Here is a 13,694-nt window from a genome sequence, read left to right as displayed (position 1 = left end):
AGAAGTAACAGAAGTCACTGGAGGCCACAATACCTGCATGTTCATCTTCTTAGAAACCTGTCTATTTGCTTGTGCCTGCAGAAAGATAACAGGTGTGAAGATCAAGGCCTGTCACACCTGTCACTTTTCCCTGACAGGCCTTCTTATTGGCTTTTCAAATCCCCATGTACCTCCTGGTGCAACCAGCACATGAGCCACACCTCATATGCCCACCTTGGTGTTCCTCCTCTCCTAAGGTAGGTGTTCCTTGTGCCTCCAACCCCCAGTCCCCAGCTCACACCCGACATATTTCTTTGTGACTGCTTTCCTACCTGGAGAAGTGCGGTGGTTAACCCACGGCATCTTTTGGGTGTTGGCTGTAACTGTACTGGAAATGTGATGGTAACCTTTTAAACAGATGCAACACCATTAATAAATGCTCACAGCACTGCATGACTTACAGGAGTCAGTACTATTGCCCACGTTTTACAGCTACAAAGGTCAAAGAAGGGGAAGCTGCAAAGATTTGTGCCAAGCACACAGAGAAACACGTAGCTGGGATTAGACTGTAGGAATTCCTTTTTTACTAGCATTATTATTAACTGTTGGACCAAGCCCTGCTCTCCAACGTGCCTTTTACGTGCTCTATAAACACACGAATTTTCCAGCTGATCATCCAATAATTTGTCCTCCAACATTTGCACGGGGCACAAGTCAGGCTGGTGTGACTTGGTGACTGAGGTGGCCTGAATCCTCTTTGTCAGCGGTATTTACAAAACTCACTTCAGTTTCGAGGCACACACCTAGCAACAGCAAAGTCGGAGTGTGGTCATGGCAAGAAAGAAGTGTTTGACCTTTCACCATCATGACTTCTTCTATTTTAGTTATATTATTGCTCAGTTTGTTTTTTCGAACTCTCTTTATGCTAATATGAAATGGAATTCAAGCTGAAATAGTTACCATCTGCCTGAAAGAGGACAGGAAAACGTGGTTATAAAAGAATGTCTAAAGTGCGGAGCAAAATACGGCCCTGCTAATGGTAACGTTTCTGTCATTAGCATTAAAGATTAAAGGCTGTAATGTACAGGAAAATATACAGCATGGCTTATCACATTTTTAATAAAGGGTTCAGTGTTATAGCAGACAAGTGCTGAGAAGAAAAATGGGCCTCTTGGATTTTATTTGCTCCCTTGGGAAACTCCCCTATCATGACTGTAGCCTGTAGGATCAGCCAAATGAACACCAGGCAATAAGTCAGCAGTCCCCAAAAGGTTAACAGAGCTTCTTCCTAATGTTACAGCAATGATTAAAAAAATTAGCTCGCATTAACCTTTCCCCTTTCAGTGGATGGTTCAAATCTAGTGTGGGTTGGTAGTGACTGAAAGCGGTTACTAAACTTAATGTTTTTTGGTGGCTTACACAGTGCGAGTGGGGGGTCTCATGCTGCCTCCCAGGAGATGTGTATCTGCCCCATTAAAACCCCAAACTGGTGCTAATTGGAAACTTTGCTGGCAGTTCCAGTGCAGAGCCCTGTGTGGGCACAAGCACCAAACCAGCTGCTGAGGACACAGTCACAAGGCAGGCTGCCCTTAGACGTGGCTTGTGGCTTCCCCACAAGCTTTTCAATTGTTAAGGAACATGGATTTGCCCAGCCTTGTTCCCGAGCCTTCCCAGGATCCCTATCCCGCTGCTGGCACCTTTTCCTTCTTCTCCTCCTGCCCCTCAGGGGTGCCCCCAGCTCTTTGGTACTAGAAAAAGATCTGAGGCTGTGCGTGGCTTTTGCTTCTGGGGAGAGAGAGCAAGCGAGCAGCACTCAGGGCTGTTTCCCTCTTGGGTAAATAGTTCTTGTGGAACCAACCTAAGTACGGTGATTTGCGGTATGGATTTTTCCCATCTACGTTATTAGAATAAATTCAGTCAGCACATACAATCCCAGTCTCTGGTGGTACATAAATTTAACGCAACACTCAACTCCCCTTCAGTATTTTTGGTGGCTACTCGAGTTTTTCTTGGCACAGAGAGAAGTGGCAGGTGGAATGATCAGAGACTTTTTTCCATCAAAGTGAGATTAGGGTTTTTTGGGTTCCTTTGTTCTGTAAAAGCCTCGGTGTAATTCTCTTACAGGCTATCGAGAGCTGAGAATGCCATTTCTTTACTAATTTATATGTTTGGTTTAAAGCCGTGCACTGATCTCAGCAGAGCTTCTCTATTTTTAGCGTCCTGCTAAAAATTTTTAACCAAAGGGCTTTTTGCAGAACAGGGGCAGGCTTGGCTGGGATTTCTTTATTTCTGTGTTACACTATCGGAGGCGATCCTCTCTCTTCCCTCTGATAACTTCTCAGCAAGAGAAAGAGGGACACCCAGGCTGGCTGGAGGTGACAGATCCCACCAGCAGCTGCTCAGGACAGCGCTGGCTGCCTGCAGCCCGGCGGTGTTACAGTTAAAGCCCCTCAGTGCGTGTGAGGAAGTCTGCTTGGGAAGGAGAAATAGAAGGAGAAATGGGATCTGCAACGAGCTGTCTTCTCCAGGAACACGCTAAATGGAATTCACCTGGCAAAGACAATCGCAGCACGCATGCAGCTTTCTTGGCAGGTGCAGAGAAGGCCTTTGACATGATTTAATGGTATTTTAAAAGGCAAGCACTCGAAACAAATGGGAGTGTGCTGGGATGAATTAGATGGATTAAGATTCAATGCGATAACCCAACCACCTCAGGAATAACTAATGACCTACACTAACAGAAATGTCTGCTGGGTAGGGAACGGGCAAAGCGGCTCACTTTAATGATTCTGCTGGCACCGAAGCCTCTCATTTGGGATGTTCAGCAAGAACATCTTATAAAAAGTATTGGCTGAAACCTTTGATTTGTGCAAATTGGGTTCCTTTGGCATCAACGTGTAGCCCTCTGCCCCATCGGAAATCTGCCAGTTCTGGTATCAAGGCCAAAATCAATGCCAGCCCACACGCACATGGCTGAAATACGTTTGTCTGTATCATCTTACCAAGAGTAGGCTTGCCTAGAACTTAGCATCCACAACATTAGGGATTGCCCCAAATGTTGTACGTGTGAAGAAGTGACGGCAATGCTTAAAGCATCCAAAGGGGCACTGAGGTGCTCAGGTGTCAGCTGGACACACAGCGAGAGCCATGTGCACAGGGTGGGTGTTGTCTTCGCTCCTCGGATGTTTGGAATGAGAAAGGAATGACAGTGTACCCGAGAACTGTCCTTAATGTGAGTGATTCACTGCAACCTCTTTTCAGTCTGATCATTATTCACTGCATTGGTTCAGGGGAAAATTTATAGTTATTTTGGCTGAACAAACTGAAAAAAAATATTCCTAGCATATAAATTAGCAAATTGTCTAAGGGCATTGCAATTACTTTGTTGAACTGAAGTCTGTATTTCTTAGCAGTGCTGGGCTGATTTAGTGTCCTGGGGTACAGAGAAATGAGCACAATGTGCCAGTCACCGGAATGAAAGTCCCCTTTCTAAAGCCACTTATGGGAGAAGGACACTGGGAGAAGCATCTATAAATCTGAGCCTGGCCACTGGCTGATGATCATCATGACCATCAGGAAGATGGTCAGAGCCACAGAGAGCCAGGCCGAAAGGAGGGTGTGCCTGGTGGTAGGATCACCACAGCTGTGGGGCTGCAGGGGCTCTTCATCAAGAAACCTACTGAAAAACTGGAGACAGACTGGATTGTTAGAAATAAAGTCGCAAATGACAGTAGCATGCAGCATGGCTGCTATAAGACTGAATATGTAAGACTCGATATATAAGGTTAGATCTATAAGGAACAAATTTTTCTATAATAAGGGTAGTGAGGCACTGGCACAGGGTGTCCAGAGGTGGTGGTTGTCCCGTGCCTGGAGACATTCAAGGTCAGGCTGGATGGGGCTGTGAGCACCTGATCCAGTGTAGGTGTCCCTGTTCATTGCAGGGGGGTTGGACCTGATGGCCTTCAAAGATCTCTTCCAACTCAAATGGTTCCGTGATTCTTTGAAATCTGTCCCACAGCCTCCACCGATAGCAGTGGGCAGCAGCACTTGCAAAGAAGCAAGAATACATTCAAAACTCAGGTGGGATGGGGTGAGCTCAGTTGCTCTCCTTTCCTACATTTTTACTATGTTCTCTACCAGCAATACATACAGCTGGTACGATGCTGGCTTCTTATTGCAGACATAGATACTGAGCAGTGCAGAGCTGCAGAGCCACCAAGGCTTTGGTGGTGGGAAAGCACATGTGTGTGCAGCTGTGGGTGTGTGTGGGCAGCTAATTGCAAGCTGTGACGATATAGGGCACATGCAGTTCAACACAGCTGAAGGCTCAGAGCCTGACCTTCACAAAGCCACATACAAACATTTCCCTGTACCAACCTCAGCCCCAGTTCCAGCTGCTCACCCCAGCAGCACTGATCTGGGTGGGGGAGATGCCCATGTGCTGTGTGGGGCTGGGTGACAGCGCACACCATCAGCCATCAGCCCCCTTAATGTCTCCCAGGTACGTCAGAGAGCAGCAACCTGTCATCAGGCTGGAGTGCAGTTGTAGCGATATCTGAGCTGGGAATTTCTTCCAAAGCTTTCCTTTTCCATGATGGTTTTCATTTCCTGTAATTTAGAGCTGGAAGCCTTTATGGAATATCACATGGTTTTAGTTTACACAGGAAATCAGCTGCAGTTGTGGGAAGATACTGACTTTAGGTTTTTAGGTTTTGTTGGGATTTGTTGTTGTTGTTTTAAGAAAGGAAGATTGCTTCACAGGAAAACATGGCAGAGTTTCACCTCTGTTGTTTGAAGCCTGCGCTCTGCAAAGTGATCTATGATTATATAGGAACAAGCAGTTTATTTCTGTTACCCAGTAATCGCTTAACATGAATACAGCAATAAATGCCTGTTTTTTACAGTGAGGAGATAAACCACGAGCAGGACAAGCTGTGAGGAGACAAGGGGAGGAGATGCCGGGCAGCTGCAGACAATCTCACAGAGCAGGAAGTATCAAGTCGTGTGCGTGAGGAGCCGAGACGACCAAATCAGATTAAAGTGGGAAAAGGTGGTTACCCCTTTTGACTCACAGTCTGCCCTTTTAATCTCTCTGTGCGACTGCTGGGGATGGGCCGTGGCAGGAATAAAGCCCAGCAATGTGTGTGCCTTGAAAGCCTTATTCCCCTGGTGGGGTGAGGGCTGCTTCTCTTAACAGTACCAGCTCCTTTCTACTTTGGGTTGGGACGCAAGGCCTTTGGGGGGACAAAGCTGTAGAACTGTGCTCCCACTGCTTGTCCACAAATTGCTCACCCGAGTTGGCTGCACGCTGACAGGCTGTGTGGGGTGGCAGCTGAAAAGCAGTAATGAAAGCTCGTCCCTTCCCAAAGGCTCCCTGCCTGCCTGGGGGTCTCTCTGGTACCAGAGGAGGGGGAGATGGCAGGCTGCGAGGAGAGATGGAGCAAATAGTGTCTAATGAACCGTGCTGGAAACGCTGTCAAAAGCAAAGAGCTGGGTCTGCAGGGCTGCAGAGCAGGGGAGTGCTGGCTGCTCGCTTTCTGCACACAGAGGTACATTATGATTTTAAATGAATCCAGAGCAGCTGAGGCATTTTTGGACTAAACGCCAACATAACCATGACCATCTTAATCATCCCCTTGTAAAATGAGCAGCCATAAGCGTGAAATCAGCCCATACGTTTTATGGAATATCTGTTGTAGGCTGGACAAGTACTTGGACTGAGGTTTATTTTCTCAGGACTTCAACTCCTGAAATATAAACCTTGTGACCTTTCTCTTAGTAAAACCAGAACATAGAGAGAGGAGGGGGCACTCCCCAAGCGTGCACCCCGGTGTGCGGCCTCACGCGGCGCCGTGCTTCGCAAGGGCCAGTGCTGTAATGGATGCTATAAACACTGATTGCTTTACAGTTCTGTGTATCGGTCCCGGACTTGTTGGGGACGGAGGTTTAAACAAAGGTGTGATGGCTTATAATATTTGTTAGTGAGATATCAAAATATTTATGCACTGGGTATTCCTTCATTGTGCTATTCAAAACCCTGAGGTTAATCAAAGGGAGCCTGTTCCTCATCTTACGGTTCTGTCCCAAGATGCCTGCTTCCTGATCCCAGAAAGCAGGGTCACATTTCTGGTCGTTTCTCAGCTAATTGATTCAATATTAGTGGCAGCGCTGGGCTATTTTAGGATTTCTCAGGGCTGGAGAGTCCCCTCTCTGGCCATACCTCTGCATGGCTTTTAACCATCTGTGCCACAGCCGTACAAGGGGCTCTCAGCGCTACTCGTGTGCATTGTTACGCAAACCCACGAGCCTTTGCAGGGGCGCAGCCTGGTTGTGTTTTATGTTGTACCATATCCTGTAATATATCACCTTGTCACTGGCTTATATGTCACAACTGCCTCCAGCTACCTGAACAGACTGCTAGAGGCACGGGAGTTTGTAACGGCCATGGAGCACTCCTTGCCCTCATGGTCTCGCCTTGGCCTTTCCCACTTGCTACTCTTAATCGTGTTCCAGTCCAATCCTTGAGGAGTTTCTGAAGATGTATCCGAAGACATTCCTCTGCAGGAGGAATATTTGGGTGGGACAGTGTCTCCTTCCTGGTTTTGGCTCACGAACCAGAGGACTCCCTGCTTCTCCCACTTCCCTATCCAGCTTCTGGAGAACGTGAAACTCTGCTTCCAGCCGTGTGAGGCCACAGCCAGTAGAGGAACTGAACTGGGCTGGGGTTTTCCAGCCACCTCCTTGATCTGGTTGCTGGGAGGAGCGGGGTCTTTCCGCCGTGTGAGGGACTGCAGATGTGGCCACCAGAAGCAGACTGTGCCACCACAGGAAGATACCGTGCAGCACAGTGAGAAGATGCTGCGTCCCTAAAGCAGCCCTCAGTATCCCTCGCTGCTGGGGACTCCCACCCCCATGCAGGGTGTGCTGGAGAACAGGACGTGGTCCTGGAATGAAGACCACTTCCCCCATGCTTGGTCCCAGTTGTTTTGTCTTGTTTTGTCAGAGGGATCATTCCAGGATGCTGCAAACTAAGGCAGCCAAGCAAGAAGCTTCTCACAGCTCTTCAGTGTGGCACAGCAGGAACTTAGCAGCCCCCCCTTTTCCTCACCCCTAGGCATCCAGGCAGGACCCCTGCACCTCACATTCTTCTCCAAGCCTCGGCAAAGCGCCCTGTCTTTAAGGAGTCTTTGTGCAGACAGTGTATGTTGGAACACGCTGGCTTTGTGCAGATGTATTTACCAGCCTGAACTAGGTTTTAAACAAATTGACATTTTAATATGCATTTATTCCTGTCACATTAAAAAAAACCTGCTGGTATTATGCCAGAATGTGATATATAATGATGTTGTTTAGCGGCAACTCTGTCATTTGGTGTTGTTGACAGTAAAATAAATTAACATAATAAACATAATTTGTTCAAAAACAGCTAAGTAAAAACAGATGGTTACAATATTTTGGCAGGACCCGTTAGCCCAGGTTTACATGTGTGTTTAGACATTAGTTCTGTTTGCAACATATGCTACATATTTTCTCCATCCATTTAATATGCAAATACACACCCTCTTGTACTGCTGTATAAATGGGTCCTCCAAGGAGCAGGTGACAGGGTGGGTGGAAGCAGCAGGGGTGTTTCTCATTCTTCTGAGTCGGGATCAGTTCTCAGCTGCATAAATGGGAGAGGAAAGTAGCCATAGTACCGCCAGAAACAAACAGGGTAGAAGGTGGAACATAGCAACATAGCTGTGCACTGACACAAGGGCTGTCACTGGCTGCTCACACCTCCCTGTAATGCACTAATCTGCTGTTTGCCCCACTGAATGTCCTGTCCCATCCATCAGCAACTCCCTGAGCCCCAGCAGGAGGAGCCCAGGCCCAGCCACTCACCTCTCTTCTCCTCTCTGGGGGCTGATGTGAAAAGAGAGGGAACTTCACTTGAGAAGGAAGCACGGTGGGTCTAAGTCCTTCCTTTTAACCATGTCTGCGCAGTGATTGGACTGATACAGGCATGGGAATGTCTGGGGATTCTTGCTGGTGCCTTAAGGTTGAATGTCAGACACTTACAAGGTACAGCAGCTCAAAGTAGGCTTTGTACTGCGAGAGAAACCAAGGGCATCATAACTGGCCATATATTTTATGTGAAACGTATACATGTCTGGCATATACATTGCTGGCTCTTAGCACAGCACAGCTTCTGCAGGGGTTTGAGCCAGAAGGCAAAGGGGTCTGCAGTGCCCTTCCAGGAGAACCTAGGACATGGCCATTCCACACTGTGCCATCAGCATGAGCCGAGGTTTGATCAGACGTGGGCTAGAGAAGCTCAGTAACAGCTGCAAGGGCAGCAGAGGGGGTGGCACAGTGGTGTGAGCTCATTGCTCTGAGTCAACAGTGAGTAGCACATGCTTCAGGGCATAGTGCATGTGCACCATGGTGGCCTCATGCTGCCCCTCTGCCCAGCTTGAGAAGCTGCAGGTTCCCCATCCCTGGAGGTTCTCAGGGCTGGTTGGATGGGGCCCTGGGCAGCCTGAGCTGCTGGGGGGCAGCCCTGCCTGCAGCAGGAGGTTGGAACTGGCTGATCTTTGACGTTCCTTCCAGCCCAAGCCATTTTATGATGCCTGTATGAATCTTTCTCAGCTGCCTTCTACCCGCAGCCCTGCTTGTCCTGCAGGAAGGGCTCTGGAAGGGAGCTGCTCTGCAGGGAAGCATGCACTGCATTGCTACTGATGTGTGTGAAACGAGGGAGTACTTTAAAGGTTCCTCAAAATGTCATTGTCCCTTCCTCGTGTGCCTCTGTGACATACCAAGTGTAAAATGTTATTTGTGAAACTTCCTTTTAATTGCTGTTTAATGGCTCCTAATATATTTCAAATAGGCATCTGCAAGTTCGTTTTGACATTTATTAGAAGCCATTAGGTACCAATCTAACGGCGATTTTATGACAAATGTCTGACATCATTAAAAATGTGATGGTTGATAAATTATAATGTGATGTGCTTTTGAGTGTCGGGAAATTAGGCTGTTTCCAAATGTGACTGTTTTGGATGTTGCAAATTAACTTTTATTTCAACTGATTTATGTCTGCAGGCTCTCAAAGCGAAGAGTGTCAGTGGCTGAGGAGTCAATGAAGAAGCAGGTGGTGATGAAAGTAAAATCAGTCAGACCAACCAGCACTGGTCCTGATAGCCTGGTCTGAGTGAAGGAAGACAAGTGGAATAACTTACTTTTTAGAGAAATTTCTTATTTCTTCTGTCAGTGCTCCAATAAGTGCCTTCCCCGGCACTGCTTTTAGCACTTGCTCACTACTTTAATTGCAGTCTTGTGCAGTATGACTCATACTGGGCCATCCCCTCCAGTGCAGTGCAGAGGACAGACATGACACACTGGTCCTGCACAGGCAGTGTACAGTACAGGTCCAGGACCGAGGGGCTGCGGGGACAATCAGCCTCATGAATACCAAACATTGGTCTTTAGAAAGCTTTTCATAGCCGTCACAGTAGAACAGACTTTTAGAGAAACTGGCTAATGTTTACAGGAAGTTCCTATCAATCACGAGAGGAGAGAGCTGTGCAAACTATGAGTGGGGGCTGGAGGCTGCCAAAGGACCCTCAGTGACAGGGTTCAAGCAGGTCACAAATGTGGTCACCAAAGCAACACCGTCTCAAGTTGCTTGGAAATCCCACAGTCACTAACGTTAACATGTGCAGAAAGCAACGGAGCCAACCATAAGTGTATCTCAGATTTCAAAGTGACTGCAAGACCTGCAGATGTGGGAAAAGATGCTTTCTCACAGAGGGACCCCAGCTTTAAGGACAATAAACTGCTCAATCCATTGTGGATGCCTGGAGGGAAAACAGGACTTTGTGGAGACAACGGTACAAGCCAAAGGACAGCAGGGTCGCCTCAGCCTCCAGAGGTGGTAAAGGAGATGTAGCTGAGGAGAGGATGCCTTTGGGATAGGTGGTGTGTGGGATGAAAGGGCCGAACCATCCCTGGGCTTTGATGCTGTGGGCTCTGCTGGTTTCCCCCATCTCCAAACATGGAAGCAGATGCTCACAGCCCTGAGCTGCTGCTTACCACAGGAACACCGAAGGGCTCTCTAGAAAAAAGCCTGGAAATCAGGCAATTGCACTCCCCTACCTGCGTTAGGGAGGAACACCCAAATGAGCTGCTCCTTTGAGGATGGACTTTGTGGAGAACTTTCTGTCTCTGCCACAGTACAGCAACCCGGCAGGCTGGCAGGACAGGCACAGGCCTAAGTGGGTGACAATGCTGGAAGCACAGCAGCACCTGGTTGGGCAGAAGGGTCTGCAGCCCATTGGGGTTGGATATATGGATCTGAGGAGCTCGGCCTCATTAACATCCACAGTGCATCTCCACTGAGGCCTGTATCTCTGACAGTGAGCCACGTGGATTTTTATAAACCAAGATTTTTCCTCAAATAAGTTGCTGTTTTATGTTAGTTGCAAGTGTAGACTGGAAGAGACCCATAGTGTAATTACATAGTGTCCAAAACCCTGATAAAGACTTTCTTTAATAACGCATCTGGGAAGTGTTTTGCTTGGAAACTAAAAAGGCTGTTTAGGTCCCATTAATCCATTTTCTTGTCTATTTTTCAATACTTTCCTTTGCGTAAATGTTGTTGTACGATTGCACAGTGAAGTGCATGGATTACTTGAGACATGCTGGAGCAATAAAGGCTTGAAAAAAGAACGCACTGCATTTCTATCACCACCATGTATCAGGACCTTCAGAGTTCATGAAGCTGGGCTTTGGTTTTCTTGACTAAGGGCTTGTATCTGCCAGGATGGCTGTACACAGTGCTGGGAAGGGGGGGGTGCAAGTGGCACGTCTGTCACATCACATCCTTTATGCCACATCCACTGTGCCATGTTCATCATGCCATGCCTGTCATGCCACATCCAGTGTGCCACATCCCTTGTGCCACATCTGCCCTCGTGTACACTTCTCTCCCGTGGCAGAGGCAGCAATCTCAGTCCCTCCCCAGGGCACACGTGTAGGACACACACCTCTGGCACAGTTTCTCCTTGCACCCTGCAACACTTTCACTTGGCAGAGAAGCCCAGCAATATTAAGGTGTCGTTGCAGGGCAGCAGAGCAGAGCATGAGCCGATCCCAAGCCCTGAGCCCAGCCCCTTCAGGCACCTTGCAGCCTCACAACTGCCCCTTGCCTTGTATAGTGATACCCAACAAGGTTTGTTTGGACTGAGCTTCTCTGGCCTTTTTTCCTTCTTATTCTCTCCGCCTGACTTTCCAGAGAGGGAGATGTGCTGGCCAGAGCCAAACACACCATTCCAGGAGAGGAAATGCCATTATACTGGCATCATGAGTGGGAAGGATCCTAGTGTTGTATTTAAAGCACGAGCCCGTGGTACATCTGGGCTCTGTTCTCAGCCATTATACAAGTTTCTCTCGCTTGCCCTGTTTACTCAGTCTCCATGCTGCATTCCCTCTCCCTGTCACACCACAGCTGTAGTATTTTTTCTTCACCTTAGAAATGCTGGGGTTGTGAGAGACTTGGATACTTGAATGGAGATGTAATTAAAAGTGTAAAATAGGGTGGATTAATTATATCCCAGGTAACAGCAGCCAAATTCCCCATTCTGCCAGCTTACAAGGAAGAAATGCATGTTTGGGGTATGCTGTGCCATCAGTTCCTGCCGCCTGAGGCTACATTTGGGCTGAAGGTAGAGCTGGGGGCTCAGACAGCCCTGGTCTGTACAAGGCTACGGACAGCCACGGTGCTGCCTCCCTCCTCTCCTGGTGTAGATAGGTATGTGTATGACTACAACATACGTGCCAGAGGGGGATGCCTCTCTGTACACATTATGGTGTTAGCTGGGAAAGAAGCAGTCAGGTATCTTTAGCCCCCTAACAACCACACACCTCCTAGGCTGCTTCCTGCATTTCTGCGTTCTGAGAAGGAAAAGACACCACTACAAACACCAGCTCTGCCCTCCTGTCCTCACCTGAGTGTTTGACTCTTATCTGCAAAGCCTCTTGTTCCTCCTTCCCCATGCAGGATGCAGTTTGTAGCTGCTGGGCTCACACAACGCAGGGAATCTCAACCTGGTGTCCCAGCTGTGAGCAGAGCCATGTGTGTGCTTTCCCTCGCAGGCTTCCCTTTCCCAAGCTAAGTGCCTCTGCTGCCAGCACCAGGCTACTCTGAGCCTTCATTCCAATCCTCTGCACGCCCTTTTGCATACCAGTTAGCATACAGCAGGACCCCAACCTACCAGTACTGCCACCAGCAGCAATACTGGCACTGATAACCAGCCACAGGAGATTGCACCTTCATGCTGATGTGTATTAATCTGGATTTGATTTTATCCAAGCCTGTATGTGATGATGTGGCCCAACCCCACCGTAGGTACACAAATCTATTAATAAAAAAAAAAAAAAAAAAGGAAAAGAAAAATGAAGATGAGATACTTGAAAGGAGAGCTGGGCTTTTAAAAGGCCTGCTAAGCATGTGAGAAGTATGGACTGTCTGCTGGGGATTTTCATATTCAGGTGAAAATTGAAATCCTCTTACAGGAGCTGCTACATTACAGAGAAATTAGAAGCATCCACAGTTCAATAATGAAAAAAAAAACAGCTTTGCTGGTCCTCAGCTAGCGAGCTGTCAAGAAAAAAGCCCACAGACTGTGCCAGGTTATGAGCACTGAATCAGAACTCCTGCGGGAGCGAGCAGCCGAGGAGTCCCTCCTGCAGGAACCCACGGCTCACAGAATGGAGACAAGAGCAGGACTTGCTCGCAGGCTGCGTAGGAGCTGGCTGGGCAGCACAACCCTTATTTTCTCTGGATAATTTTTTCCTAAGTGAGCAAATGCCTGCTATAGAAATGTCAAACATTTTCCAAGCAAGATTCCAGGTAGAGAGCGTTGCTTTGCGTATCTGAGAAATCACTTAAGCTGCAAACCTCACGAGCACACGTGGGTGTTTGGGGTGCATGTGGCATTACTGAAGGTGCAGGTGGCACGGTGGCACACTGGGACCACTGAGTCAGCGCTCGGCTGAAAGGAATGATCTGGTGTGTAGGGTGAGAAGGCCTGAGAAGGTAGAATTTCTTTCCCTGGCTGGAAGCAGTGCTGCCAGAGACAGAGACAGCTTCATGAGTGTAATTTACTTAGTTCTTATTCAATAAGAAATGCTGTAGCACTGTCTTGCAGCTGGCATGAAAAGGAGACTCAGACTACCTCTGGGCATCACTGTTGGCACTGGTTTGTGAACCAAATGTCAAGCTGACGTCTTGGCAATATAGTGATTCAGCATGGAAGACCGTAACAAATAGTGGGTGGGGTAAAAGAGGAACCTTGTAGAATGTGCCAAACCTGCTCAGCACTGGGGCTGCTCCTATTCAACATCTTTATCAGTTATCTTGACAAGGGGATTGAATGCACCCTCAGTAAGTGTGCAGACAACACCACGTTGGGAGAGAGTGTTGATCTGCCACAGGGCAGAAAGGCACTACAGAGGGACCTGAGTAGACTGGATCGATGGGCCAAAGTAAACTGTATGAGTTTCAGTAGGGCCAAGTGTTGGATCCTACATTTGGTCACAACAACCCCAGGCAACCCTACAAGCTTGGGGAGGAGTGGCTGGAAAGCTGCCTGATGCAAAGGGACCTTGGTGTGCTGATGGACAATCAGCTGAACAAGGGGAAATGGCCTCAAGTTGCACCAGGGTAAGTTTAA

The sequence above is a fragment of the Excalfactoria chinensis genome, chromosome 2, assembly GCF_039878825.1.
Source record: "Excalfactoria chinensis isolate bCotChi1 chromosome 2, bCotChi1.hap2, whole genome shotgun sequence".
NCBI classification, from domain to species: Eukaryota; Metazoa; Chordata; class Aves; order Galliformes; family Phasianidae; genus Excalfactoria; species Excalfactoria chinensis.
Note: the sequence above shows the minus strand (reverse complement) of the source record.